At 41.3% G+C, this 14,201-nt stretch overlaps 1 long non-coding RNA gene across 2 annotated transcripts; it reads left to right on the top strand.

Annotated features, from left to right (window-relative positions):
* The first annotated feature begins 2,772 nt into the window (after nt 1-2,772).
* Nucleotides 2,773-13,991, top strand: LOC139169897 (uncharacterized). 2 transcript variants are annotated; one of them, XR_011559545.1, is made up of 4 exons: nt 2,774-2,850; nt 5,257-5,527; nt 7,828-7,909; nt 13,665-13,991. It is a non-coding gene; the product is annotated as an uncharacterized lncRNA (long non-coding RNA). The 2 variants fall into 2 exon arrangements; XR_011559546.1 differs by lacking the exon at nt 5,257-5,527 and having other exon boundaries at nt 2,773-2,850.
* Nucleotides 13,992-14,201: the final 210 nt, after the last annotated feature.

Below are 14,201 nucleotides of genomic sequence, written 5' to 3'. Positions count from 1 at the left end.
GACAGACAGACAGACAGACAGACAGACAGACAGACAGATACAGGATGTCACAGAAAATTTGGATGCGTCTTATACTCTGAATGTAGCTTTTTTTTTCCCCAGCCCTAACTAGCTGCTAATGATCTTCCCAGCTTTTACCTTGCAGGTTCTTTCACTGTTTCTCTCTGCGAAGAATGTTTTCCAAGCCCTAAGTCTTTGCATTTTTCATTGCTCTAACTTGCTCTGAATAAGTTTCTTTCCACCCCTAACCAGGTGCTAACAATGTTCCCAGCTTTCACCGCCTTGCAAGCTCTTTCATTGTTACTCTCTGCCAAGAATGTTTTCAAAATCCTGTGTTTGTAGGGTTTTCTTTTCCATTGCTTTACTTGCTCCAAATGTTTCTTTCCAGCCCTAACCAGGTGCTGACAATGTTCCCAGCTTTTACTGGCTTGCAAGCTCTTTCATTGTTACTCTCTGCAAAGAAGAATGTTTTCCAAGTCCTAAGTGTTTGCAGGATTTTTTCCATTGCTGTACTTGTTCTGACTGTTTCTTTCCAGGTGCTAATGATGTTCCCTGTTCTTACTGGCTTGTCAGCTCTTTCATTGTTACACACTCATAATAAAGTTTTTTTGAGCCCTTAACCAGGGGATAAAATAATGTGCTGAAGCTGACCAGACTAAGGGCGATAGCCAGATGAATACCTGGTAAGCAGATTCATTTTCCTTCCCAAAAACTAAAGTGCGTCTTGTACTCTGGTGCGTCTTATACTCAAAAATACGGTAAGTATATCTTTGCATGGGACAAGACTGGTGAAATGACACTTGGCTACAATGTAAAGTATTCAGTATACAGCTTGTATAACAGTGTAAATGTGCTGTCCCCTCAAAATTATGCAACACACAGCCATTAATGTCTAAACTGCTGGCAACAAAATACTGTAGATGATGGATGGATGGATGGATGGATGGAGGTAGGTAGGTAGGTAGGTAGGTCTAGGTTGCTTTTCTCCTTGTTTAGTTTCCATCCATTGCTTCTTGTCCTGCTTTCAGGTGCTTTGAAGAATAGGTTGACCCCCACTTCATTGTGGCAGCTGTTTAGATATTGAAACACTGCTATCATATCTCAGCTTCCTACCATTAAACTAGACATAATCAGTTGCTTCAACTATTATATATATGGTTTAGCCTTCTGTCTCGTAATCATTTTTGTTGCTCTTCTCTGCATTCGTTCAAATAACACTGATGTGTGTACATAAGAGATGGAATCAAAATATCAAGCAGCCAAAGTAGGCAACAATTGGGAGACAGATAAAATGACAAAGGGAGAGCCAATGGTAAACGTGAATGTTTAACTATGCTGTTTCAGCATAAAAATGTTAGGATTGGCTTTGCTACTTCCATATTCATGTTGGCTCGGTAAATGATGCTGTCAGAAATGAAAATGTCCCAGTCTTTATTTCCTGCATGAACCAAGTGGGATGGTTGACAGCAAGAATACAATTTTGCAAAATATTGTTGTTGTTGTTGTTGTTGTTGTTGTTGTTGTTGTTGTTATTATTATTATTATTATTATTATTATTATTATTATTATTATGTCAGTACAACACAGCAAACAAGATCACTATGCTGGATTTCGTATTTCATCACCAGTCTGGTGCTTCCCAAGCACCTAGGACTGCGTGATGTAGCGGCGAATTATGTTTGCCGATCCCAGTAAAGCGGCCTTTTGCAATTGACAGATGGAGATTTTGTCAATTCCGATGGTTTTCAAATGTCCGCTGAGATCCTTTGGTTCCGCGCCCAGTGTGCCAAGTACCACTGGGACCACTTTCACTGGCTTATGCCAGAGTCGTTACAGCTCGATTTTTAGATCATTGTATTTCACTAATTTCTCTAGCTGCTTCTCCTCAATTCTGCTGTCTCCTGGGATTGCGATGTCGATGATCCATGATCACAATGTCTGGTGTGTTATGCGTCAGAATTCGGTCAGTCTGAAGTCGGAAGTCACACAGTAGGTTTGCTTGCTCATTTTCGATCACTTTTTCGGGTTTATGATCCCACCAGTTCTTTGGCACTGGTAAATGGCAGTTCCGGCACATGTTCCAGTGGATCATCTGTGCCACAGCATCATGTCTATGCTTGTAGTCAGTCTGTGTGATCTTTTTGCAGCAGCTGAGTATGTGATCGATTGTTTCATCTGTTTCTTTACAGAGTCTGCACTTTGGATCATCTGTTGATTTTTCAATTCTGGCTTTGACAGCATTTGTTCTGTAATAATAATAATAATAATAATTATTACTATTAATATTATTATTAATAGGAAGAAGAAGAAGAAGAAGAAGAAGAAGAAGAAGAAGAAGAAGAAGAAGAAGAAGAAGAAGAAGAAGAGAGAATTAATTAGACATCTTGGATTTGTAGTATAAGCTTGAAAATTTGGTTCTTTCATCCTTCAAGCGAACGAGCTATATTTTAACAGGATTTATCTAATGTTTGTGAACACTACCCTAGGAGAAAATAAGACCTTTGTAAGGAAATGAATGTCATTTCTCTTAAAATGGAAATGTAAGCTGAGCCGAGAAGAGATTGGGATAGCCGATTTCCATTTTCAGGGAAGCACACCAACAAACTTCAACTACGTATTATTTGCTCAAACAAAGAGTCAAAGTGGAGCACACAAGACTATTTTCTTGTCCAACTTTGAAGTTCCCTTTCAACGTGTCTGAATGGGGGGGAGAGAAGGAAGTTGGAGCCACAGCAAAGTAAATTCAGCAGCCTATTGAGTGTTTCTGGGGCAACCATAACTTACAAACAGTGCTGAACGTCAAACTCCAGCTACTGTAGCGAACCAAACTGCACAGGAAATAATAAAGAGGTATTCAAAGCTTCTAAATTTTATCCTGGTATGAAAATAAAATGTTTGCAAATGTGTACTTTTGTTACAGGCTTGTTCGGTTCTTTTCCTTTGGCTAAGTCAGAGCTATTTGAAGATCTCTTTGTAAGTCTTTTGAAAAGGAGATATAGTTTGTCCTCAGCGGGCATAATTTTATTTTATTTTTTGCATGTTTCCAAGGTTATGGAGAGTTTTTGAAAACATGGCTTGGGCAGTCTCAATCCCTCTGAAGCTTACAAAAGATACGGAGAGTTTAGATTTCTTTCTTTCAGGAAGGGGTTTTAAAACAACACATTGAACTGGCAGGGAAGGTGCATTCTGTCAGGCTTGGAAACCAGCTTGGGCATTGGATCTTCATCAGTGGTGTGTTGTTCCTGGTTCAGCCCAGTTCTTAGAACCGGTAGTGGCAGTGGGAGGTTCCGCTCACTCACCCAGGCCACTTCTGTGCATGCGCAGAAGCATTGCACGCATGCATGAACCAATAGATTAACAGGACAGATTAACACTATGGGCCCACACTAACAACATGATGTTCAACGTCGACAAGAGCAAAGTCCTTCACCTTGGTAAAAAAAAACCTAGACACACATACAGCCTGGGAAAAACCCCAATTAGCAGCAGTAACTGCGAAAGAGATCTTGGAGTCTTGGTGGATAATCAACTAAACATGAGCCAGCAATGTGCAGCAGCGGCCAAAAAAGGCAACACCATCCTAAGCTGCATCAACAGAAGGATACACTCCAAGACCAGGGAAGCATTAATACCACTCTACTACACTCTGGTCAGACCACATCTGGAGTAGTGCATCCAGTTCTGGTCACCACACTTCAAAAGAGACATTGAAACTCTGGATTTCTTGTCTGAAACTGTGGGATTCAAATAATTTAACAACCAATTCTATGCTCTAATGAGTTCTTCTAGCAACCAGTTCACCAAAATGCTCAGAAAATTAACAACCGGTTCTCCCATAGTGGTGCAAACTGGCTGAATCCCACCACTGAATAAATCTCCCTGTAAAATTATTAAATTATTTATCATTTTAAGCCATAGAAACAATGACATCGTAACTCCCGGGGATGATTGGAAGTCGGCTACAGTGACCTGAATCCTTAGATAGATTTGACAATAGTGGAAAATATAGTGTCTGATAGAAATGTGTGTGTGTGTGTGTAAGATATTTTTGCTGATAATGAAAAGGAATGGAGACTAGTATAGATCTATTTCAATCTGTTTTGCTCTCATCAGCTAGCTATACTCTTACTGGGATTTGAACCTAGGGAGTCTGCCTGTAAGGCAGTAGTTTTAATATCTAGACCACAGGCTCATATATATATATATTTGTGTGTGTGTGTGTGTGTGTGTCACATGTTTTTTTTTTTTTGCTGAATTTGAAAATTAAGGGAGACTAGATAGATCTATTTCGGCCTTATTTTGGCCTCATCAGCTAGCCACATATTTTTGTGTCAAATCACCCTGGTGTACTGAAGGAACATCACAGCTCCTTATTTGCCTCTCGGCCCAACCCAGGGCCATTTCCAAGGCAGTTAATTTTATTGATAGCCGACAATTCTATCTGTATGTGTCACATGTTTTTTTTTTTTGCTGAATTTGAAAATTAAGGGAGATGAGATAGATCTATTTCGGCCTTATTTTGGCCTCATCAGCTAGCCATACCCACTGGGACTTGAACCTGCAACCTTTGCCTTGTAAGGCAGAGAATTATCCTCTAGGCTACAGTATCCAATCCCTTCAGCTTTGCACCAGGGAAGGGTTACATATTTTTGTGAAAGATTGCTGAGTGACAAGAAATTGGCGAGACTAAAAGAACAGTTGTCAGTTTCACTTATTGAAATCTTGGGGACAGAAAACAGTTTTCTAATGCAGATGGACAGCTATTTCAACATTTGGCTGCACTCTTTATAATAGCCTCATTTTAAGGATTAGAAGTCACATTTTATCTGAATTAAAGCAAAATCAGAATCGTGAAATATACAACCAAAGAAATATCACGGAGGAGATTTTTTTAATTTTATTTTAAGTGGTTCATTCCATTATAGGACATTCAAAACACACAACAAATGGCAATGTTCAGAATGTCCTTGCTTGATACAATTCCCTTCTTTAAAATGTCATTCCAAATGTAGACAGAATCTTTCAAAATCATATATTTCTTTGCCCTTAAGGCAAAAACTCACAGTAAATTTCAATACAAACTGGTTCCCTCTCTTCTGCTTTCCCTCTTCCTGAAGGCTAGCATTCTATTTTCAGGACAGGTATCCTCCAAGAAGGACAATTTTACAAAATTGATCTTGGCTCCCCCCCCCCTCCTTGTGTCTTATGAACAACTCTACAAAAGGCACATCGTGAAGTTGTGTTAATCCCTTCCAGGGAGATTCAACAAGAAGAACTGAAATTTGTACTGGCAGAAGGAGGAGGCGGAGGACAAAGATAGGACAAGATCATCACTTTTGGAAATTTTCCCAAATCACCCCATTTTTTAAGATCTAGACTGGAGACTGTGCCAGGACAACAGAGTTGGAAGGGGATTTGGAGGTCTTCTAGTACAACCCCTCTGCTCAGCTCTCTACCATTTCAGACAAATGTTTGTGCAATCTTTTCTTAAAAACTTCCAGTGTTGGAGCACCCGCAACTTCTGAAAGTAAGCCATTCCACTGCTAACTGTTTTCATTTTCAGTAAATTTCTTCTCGGTTCTAGGTGCCTCCTTCCTTGATTAGTTTCCATCCATTGCTTCTTGTTCTAGGTCTATGGAGATTCTCAGTCTATGAGAATCTCCACCATGGTTGTCCCAAAGGTGCTTTTTCATGAGGCAACTGGACTTTCTGATTTTTTTCTTTTGAAGACATTTCACTTCTGATCCAATAAGCTTCTTCAGCAGAGTTGAAGAAACATCTTCAATGAAAAACCAGAAAATTCCTTGAAAAAGCACCTTTTGGACTTCTTTTCCAAATTATTTTATTTTTATTTTTTCCTCCACATCATAAAATACAAAAAACAACATGCCTTCTGTTTTGTTACAATAAAATAGTTTTGGATTAGTAAATCTTATATAATCAAATTATACATTGTTAAATCCCATCTATTTAATTTCAGTTATCATCACACATCCCTTATTCCATTCTTTCTAATTTCATCATCCAGATAAATCTCCATTAATGTCTAATTAAGTCCATCATGAATATTCCTTAAACTATTGATAAAATCAATATCTTTCACATTTTATAATATTAATAATCAAAGCCATAGTGCTTTCTTCCCTCTTAGTACAAATCTCAAAACAGACTAAAAACCCTTATACCTAATTTTATCAGTATAAAAATTATATACTTATACTTTATCAGTTTAAAAACAAACAAATACAAACATTTAAATTCATTATTTGTTATTATGCCATTGTTATATTTCATCAAACCCCTCTTGATAAATTAAAACTAAGCAACGAAAACAAATACTTTGATTTTCAAATCTGTAAACCCCATTTAACACACTAATACGAATTGAATAAACCATAGAAGTCTAAATTAAACCTACTTCAGTCACCTCTTGATCGTCTTGGAGAATAGATTCTGTTGATTGGCATATCGCAAAGTTCGTTTGAACACAGAAGCTGAACACGGACTTTTTTAAAAGTCCGGATTCGGGTTCGGTAGGCCACAAAGTTCTGCACGGACCCGAACTATGCAAGTTCAGTTCACCCAACACTACATATGACTAGTGTTGGGCGAACCGAACCCGCACAATTCTAGTCCGTACCAAATTTTGTGGTATTCAGCATGCCGGACGCAAACCCAATTTTTTTAAAAAATTCGTGCTTTAGTTCAGCGTTCGTGCCAAACACCACGAAAGCCACCGCCCGGCTGTCATCTGGTGGGAAGAGGAGGAGGAGCCAGGCGCTGGTGGCAGTGGAGGAAGGCAAACACAGGGGAGCTGTCAGCCAGTCGGAAGCTGGGAGGGAGGCAAAAAAGGAGCTGGGGAATCCCACAAAAAGATTCCGGGGGCGGAGCTTTGACATCACGTACACTGTCAGGTTGCTAAGGACGCCAAAGTGATCACTTCCTGGATTCCATGGAATCCAGGAAATGATCACTTTGGCATCCTTAGCAACCTGCCGGTATACGTGATGTCAAAGCTCTGCCCCCGGAATCTCTTTGTGGGAGGGATTCCCCAGCTCCTTCAAAGGGAGGTCTTTTCATGTAATTTTTTAAAAAAATTTTTACAAAAAAGGATGCCGCAGCGGTGCTGCAAGCAAAGGGAGGTCTTTCCATGTAAAAATAAAAGGTTTTATTTTCACTTGAAAGGACCTCCCTTTGCTTGCGGCGCTACTGTGGTGTCCTTTTTCATAAAAATAAAAATAAATTTAAAAAAAAAATGATGGGATTCCGGGGCAGAGCTTTGGTGCCACGAACCATTCGGGTTCGGCCGAATTTTGTGCAAAGTTCATCCGAACTTGCCGAACCCGAACACCATTGGGTTCGCCCATCACTACCCACGACCTCTGAAAGATTGCCGTTCCATTGGTTGATTGTTCTCACTCTCAGAAGATTTCTCATTTCTAGATGGAAGCTCTCCTGGATTACTTTCCATCCATCGTTGACTTTCTCCTGTTAATCTATTAACATCTCAATATGTTATTCTACTATGTGTGACACATGCATTCTATTATGAGTTTATTTTTTTGTGTTTTAAAAGCTTGCCCTTGTTTTTCTTTCCCTTACTCATCTTTCTTTTGTTTTATAGCTCAGCAACTACACTGAATTAGTACATTGGAACTGTTTATTTTCTTTTAACAAGCTCACAGAGGGGACTGTATTGCAAGATTTAAAAGGTCTCTGGTGGACATTTATAGATTTCTTTTTTTTTCCTTAGGAAGAACAACAACCAAACCAAAAAATGTGCATACGTACTATACATTGCTATTTATTGGGTAATTCTAATTTCAGGTTTATGGGAAAACAAAAGGGAATCCTTGCAAAAACTATCTGGATATGCATTGTTGAGGCACAAAAGGCGCCATCAGTTTTGGTACGTAAAATCAAAACATTTGCTAATTAGAAAGTGTTTATTTTTGACATTTATTTATTTATTTATTCATTTGTCCAATACACAAATAAATAGGAAGAAAAATAGACATGTAGTAATATATATAAGGGTAAAAGTGAACTTAGAGGAGAGGATATACGAAAGAAAGAAAATATAAATGATAAGTGAGAGAAAGGAAAGACTATTGGACAGGGGACGAAAGACACACCAGTGCATTTATGTATGCCCCTTGCTGGCCTCTTAGGAACCTGGAGAGGTCAATCGTGGAGAGTGTAAGGGAGAAATGTTGGGGGTTAGGGGTTGACACAATTGAGTCCGGTAATGAGTTCCATGCTTCGATAACTCGATTGTTGAAATCATATTTTTTACAGTCAACTTTGGAGCAGTTCGTATTAAGTTTGAATCTGTTGGGTGCTCTTGTGTTGTTGTGGTTGAAGCTGAAGTAGTCATTGACCGGTAGGACATTGCAGCATATGATCTTGTGGGTAATACTCAAATCGTGTTTTAGGCACCGTAGTTGTAGGCTTTCTAGGCCCAGGATTGTTAGTCTATTTTCGTAGGATATTCTGTTTCGAGTGGAGGAGTGAAGGGTTCTTCTGGTGAAATATCTTTGGACATTTTCAAGGGTGTTGATGTCTGGGATGTGGTATGGGTTCCAGGCAGATGAGCAGTAGTCTAGGATGGGTCTGGCAAAAGTTTTGTAGGCTCTTGTGAGTAGTGTGAGATTGCCTGAGCAGAAGCTGCGTAGGATCAGGTTAACATGTTGGACTCCTGATGCAAATCTTACTTTCTTAAACACAAATGGGAGAAGGGCAAAAATGGGATGCAATGGTGAATATGTTTTTCCATATCCATCATATTGATCAGTTGTCAGATTTCCAAGTAACACACCCAGCAGAATCAGAACTCCAGGGCAGGAATGTTGCTCAAAGCACAAATTTAATCTGGGCAGAAACCCGACTGTAAACTCCCCTCAGGTTTTCCCCCAATTAAAGTAAAGTTTTCTTTCTCCTGCCCGTTTAGTCCATCATGTGGCCCAACCAAGTCACAGTCCAGTGGTCAGTTGGTCTCAGGTGGGTCCCCCCTCCTTAGCACCTGGTGAGAAAGTCCTTGGTTTCCAGAGGAAATTATTTCATTTTGACTACAATTTCCCAGCTTTATTTTTGCTACGTGTGTTGCTTATGTTTTTTTTTCATACAATTGTAAACAACTACACAGTTTGCCCTCTTTTGCATTGCTTCTTTCAGTGGGGAAACTATTTTTTTTCCTACTGGTTCTGTGGGCATGGCTTGGTGGGAATGGCAGGGGAAGGATACTGCAAAATCTCCATTCCCTCCCCACTCCAGGGGAAGAATACTGCAAAATCTCTATTGCTTCCCTACTCCATGGGAAGGATATTGTAAAATCTCTATTCCCTCCCCACCCCAGGGGAAGAATACTGCAAAATCTCCATTCCTTCCCCACTCCAGGGGAAGGATACTGCAAAATCTCCATTCCTTCCGCACTCCAGGGGAAGGATACTGCAAAATCTCCACTCCTTCCCCACTCCAGGGGAAGAATACTGCAAAATTTCCATTCCCTCTCCACTCCAGGGGAAGAATACTGCAAAATGTCCATTCCTTCCCCACTCCAGGGGAAGAATACTGCAAAATGTCCATTCCTTCCCCACTCCAGGGGAAGAATACTGCAAAATGTCCATTCCTTCCCCACTCCAGGGGAAGAATACTGCAAAATCTCTATTCCTTCCTCACTCCAGGGGAAGGATACTGCAAAATCTCAATTGCTTCCCTACTCCATGGGAAGAATACTGCAAAATTCTATTCCTTCCTCATTCCAAGGGAAGGATACTGCAAAATCTCCATTCCTTCCCCACTCCAGGGGAAGGATACTGCAAAATCTCTATTCCTTCCCCACTCCAGGGGAAGAATACTGCAAAATTTCCATGCCCTCCCCATTCCAGGGGAAGAATATTGCAAAATCTCTATTTCTTCCCCACTCGAGGGGAAGGATACTGCAAAATCTCTATTCCTTCCCCACTCCAGGGGAAGGATACTGCAAAAGTTCCATTCCCTCCCCACTGCAGGGGAAGGATACTGCAAAATCTCTATTCCTTCCCCACTCCAGGGGAAGAATATTGCAAAATTGAGCTGCCCCGAGTCTGCAGAGAGGGGCGGCATACAAATCTGATTAATAAATAAATAAATAAAAATTTCCATTCCCTCCCCACTCCAGAAGAAGAATACTGCAAAATCTATATTCCTTCCCCACTCCAGGGAAAGGATACTGCAAAATCTCCATTAAGAATATTGCAAAATCTCTATTCCTTCCCCACTCCAGGGGAAGGATACTGCAAAATCTCCATTAAGAATATTGCAATATCTCTATTCCTTCCCCACTCCAGGGGAAGAATACTGCAAAATCTCCATTCCTTCCCCACTCCAGGGGAAGGATACTGCAAAATCTCTATTCCTTCCCCACTCCAGGGGAAGGATACTGCAAAATCTCTATTCCTTCCCCACTCCAGGGGAAGGAAACTGCAAAATTTCCATTCCCTCTCCACTCCAGGGGAAGGATACTGCAAAATCTCTATTCCTTCCTCACTCCAGGGGAAGGATACTGCAAAATCTCTATTCCTTCCTCACTCCAGGGGAAGGATAGTGCAAAATCTCTATTCCTTCCTCACTCCAGGGGGAAGGATACTGCAAAATCTCTATTCCTTCCCCACTCCAGGGGAAGGATACTGCAAAATCTCAATTGCTTCCCTACTCCATGGGAAGAATACTGCAAAATTCTATTCCTTCCTCATTCCAGGGGAAGGATACTGCAAAATCTCTATTCCTTCCCCACTCCAGGGGAAGGATACTGCAAAATCTCTATTCCTTCCCCACTCCAGGGGAAGAATACTGCAAAATTTCCATTCCCTCCCCATTCCAGGGGAAGAATATTGCAAAATCTCTATTTCTTCCCCACTCGAGGGGAAGGATACTGCAAAATCTCTATTCCTTCCCCACTCCAGGGGAAGGATACTGCAAAATTTCCATTCCTTCCCCACTGCAGGGGAAGGATACTGCAAAATTTCCATTCCCTCCCCACTCCAGGGGAAGTATACTGCAAAATTTCCATTCCCTCCCCACTCCAGGGGAAGGATACTGCAAAATCTCTATTCCTTCCCCACTCCAGGGGAAGAATATTGCAAAATTGAGCTGCCCCGAGTCTGCGGAGAGGGGCGGCATACAAATCTGATTAATAAATAAATAAATAAAAAATTTCCATTCCCTCCCCACTCCAGGAGAAGAATACTGCAAAATCTCTATTCCTTCCCCACTCCAGGGAAAGGATACTGCAAAATCTCCATTAAGAATATTGCAAAATCTCTATTCCTTCCCCACTCCAGGGAAAGGATACTGCAAAATCTCCATTAAGAATATTGCAAAATCTCTATTCCTTCCCCACTCCAGGGGAAGGATACTGCAAAATCTCCATTAAGAATATTGCAAAATCTCTATTCCTTCCCCACTCCAGGGAAAGGATACTGCAAAATCTCCATTAAGAATATTGCAAAATCTCTATTCCTTTCCCACTCCAGGGGAAGGATACTGCAAAATCTCCATTCCCTCCCCACTACCCAGGGGAAGAATATTGCAAAATCTCAGTTCCTTCCCCCCTGCAGTGGAAGGATGCTGCAAAATCTCCATTCCCTCCCCACTCTGGGGCCAACCAGAGGTGCTATTTCCTGCTTCACCAAACTACTCAATATTTCCAGAACCTGCGAAAAGCTGCTGGATTTTACCTCGGCTTCTTTGCTCTCTGTCTATTACAATACCCATGTAGGCTACGTACCAGTGAAGGTGCATAGTCAAAAGGGGAGGGGGATGAGAACTTGGAAACAAGTTCCTTCAAGGACAATAAAAAGAACAAAACCAGTCAGAGTCGGTCAGGACACTTCAGGCAATTACGGAAAAGTCTGATCATTTGAACGAGGTTATGCCCTGACTTCGCTTTGCTGCTGTCTGGAGCACAAAAGGAAGAATTGAAAGAATACTTGGCTTGGCCTTCTTTTGCCGCTGGTTTGATAAAGGTTTGATAAAGCACAGCTGGCAGTTTCCTGACAGAGAGATTGTTTTCACAATAAGACAATTCGGGGAACGATAGGATCCAAGGCAGTTGCTGTTGTTATGGTTGTTGTTTTTTTAGAGCAACCGGTCTAAGAGCGATTGTGAGAAACCAGGCCCTTTTCTGAGAGTTCAGCCAGTAAAACGGCCAACCCCAGGGCACCTTCTCAGATCTGATGTCTCGTTAGGAAGTTTCTGAGGGAACCAAGGGAAATTTTGGGTTGGACACAGCGCCATTTGGCTTCCTTCATTCTTCTGAGGAAAGAGAAAATATTTTGATCCTATTGAATATATTTCTTCAGAAGCCCACTTCTGTGCTTAGACTAGTTTTTCTTTTGTGTTGCTTCTAATCTACAACATTTGGTGGGCTGTTCTTTTTTTGGGTATGTGTGGCTGTGTCTGTTTATTTGTGGTCTCCATGGAAGAAAAAGCTTACCTTATTCTGTCAAGCACTCCTCCTCTTCCTCCTCCTTCCCCTGCCTTCTCTCTTCTTCCTCCTCCTTCCCCTTCTCTTCCTCCTCCTCCCTCTCCCTTCAATCTTATTCTGTCAAGCACTCCTCCTCTTCCTCCTCCTCCCCTCCCTCTCCTCCTCCTGCCTTCTCTTTTCTTCCTCCTCCTTCCTTCTCCTTCTTCCTCTTCCTCCTTCTCCTCTTTTTCTTCTTCCTCTGCTGTACTCCTTCCTCCTCCTTCCTCTACCTTCTCATCTTCTCCTTCCTTCTTTTCCCTTCTTCCTCTTCCTCCTCCTCCTCTTTTTCTTCCTTCTATGCCTTCCTCCTCCTCCTCCTCCTCTCCTTCCTTCTTTTCCCTTCTTCTTCTTCCTCTTCCTCCTCTTTTTCTTCCTCCCCCTCCTTCCTCCTCCTACTCCTCTCTCTCCTCCTTCTCTCTTCTTCTTCCTCCTCCTCCCCTCCTCCTCCTTCCTTCACCTTCTTCTTCCTCTTCCTCCTTCCTCCTCCTCCTTCTCCTCTTTTTCTTCCTCCTCTGCCTTCCTCCTCCCCCTTCCTCCCCATCCTCATCCTTCATCCTTCTTTTTCCTCCTCTTCCTCTTTTTCGTCCTCCTCCTTCCTGCTCCTCTTCCTCCTCTTCTTTCTTGCCCTCCTCGCAAATTTCTTTATTTGTATTGAATGTCTTTGTAAGTCTTCCTAAGTCTTTCTAACAGTGGGTTTTTAATCAATGAGTTGTCTGTTTGGGGTACAGACCACGCCAATCATTGATTTGCCATCACATGGGGAATAATATTTCCTACAATAAGAAAATATAAACCCACCCACCCCCACCGATTTGGAATGGTGGGGGAGAATGCTTCTTCTTCTTCTTCTTCTTCTTCTTCTTCTTCTTCTTCTTCTTCTTCTTCTTCTTCTTCTTCTTCTTCTTCTTCTTCTTCTCCTCCTCCTCCTCCTCCTCCTTCTCCTTCTTCTCCTTCTTCTCCTTCTTCTCCTTCTTCTCCTTCTTCTCCTTCTTCTCCTTCTTCTCCTTCTTCTCCTTCTTCTCCTTCTTCTCCTTCTTCTCCTTCTTCTCCTTCTTCTCCTTCTTCTCCTTCTTCTCCTTCTTCTCCTTCTCCTTCTCGTTGCTTTTTGTTGTTGTTGTTATTATTATTATTATTATTATTATTATTATTATTTTGATAGAGACAGTTCTTCTTCCAGTTGCGAACCACTGCCAGCTGACCAACATGAATACCTCTGCGAAAGAATAGGTCTCATGTGAACAATGCCACTGAAGACTGTCAAAGAAGGGGTGTCGGGCTGTATATTGACAGCCCTTCAGAGACATTCAGTAATGAAACAGTTAACTAGTGTGTCTTATTGGATCCTCCTCTGGTGTCACTTCCTTTTCCTCCTCCTTCTTCTTCTTAACCTCCATGAATCTCCATGATGTAAGAAGCATATGTTCTCCTGTCCCTCGAGACAGTTTTTTTAATTTGTTTTATCTCTGTTTTTAAAATAAAAATCTTGTTTTAAAAAAATGATTAAGGTTTCTATCCATCGACCTCCGGAGTTAAGGTCCTAACAGACTTTTAGTTCCGTGACAATATTTACCTTGATAAGTTCCAGCATGGCCAGATATGGACAGCTCCTGATATGGACAGCTCTTCCATTTTCCCATATTTACATCGATAACTTCCAGCATGTCCATTTTGATAATGAAACAACAATTATATTGCT

Source organism: Erythrolamprus reginae, chromosome 7, assembly GCF_031021105.1.
Source record: "Erythrolamprus reginae isolate rEryReg1 chromosome 7, rEryReg1.hap1, whole genome shotgun sequence".
In the NCBI taxonomy this organism is placed as follows: domain Eukaryota; kingdom Metazoa; phylum Chordata; class Lepidosauria; order Squamata; family Dipsadidae; genus Erythrolamprus; species Erythrolamprus reginae.
Note: the sequence above shows the minus strand (reverse complement) of the source record. Positions and strands in the feature narration are given on the sequence as shown.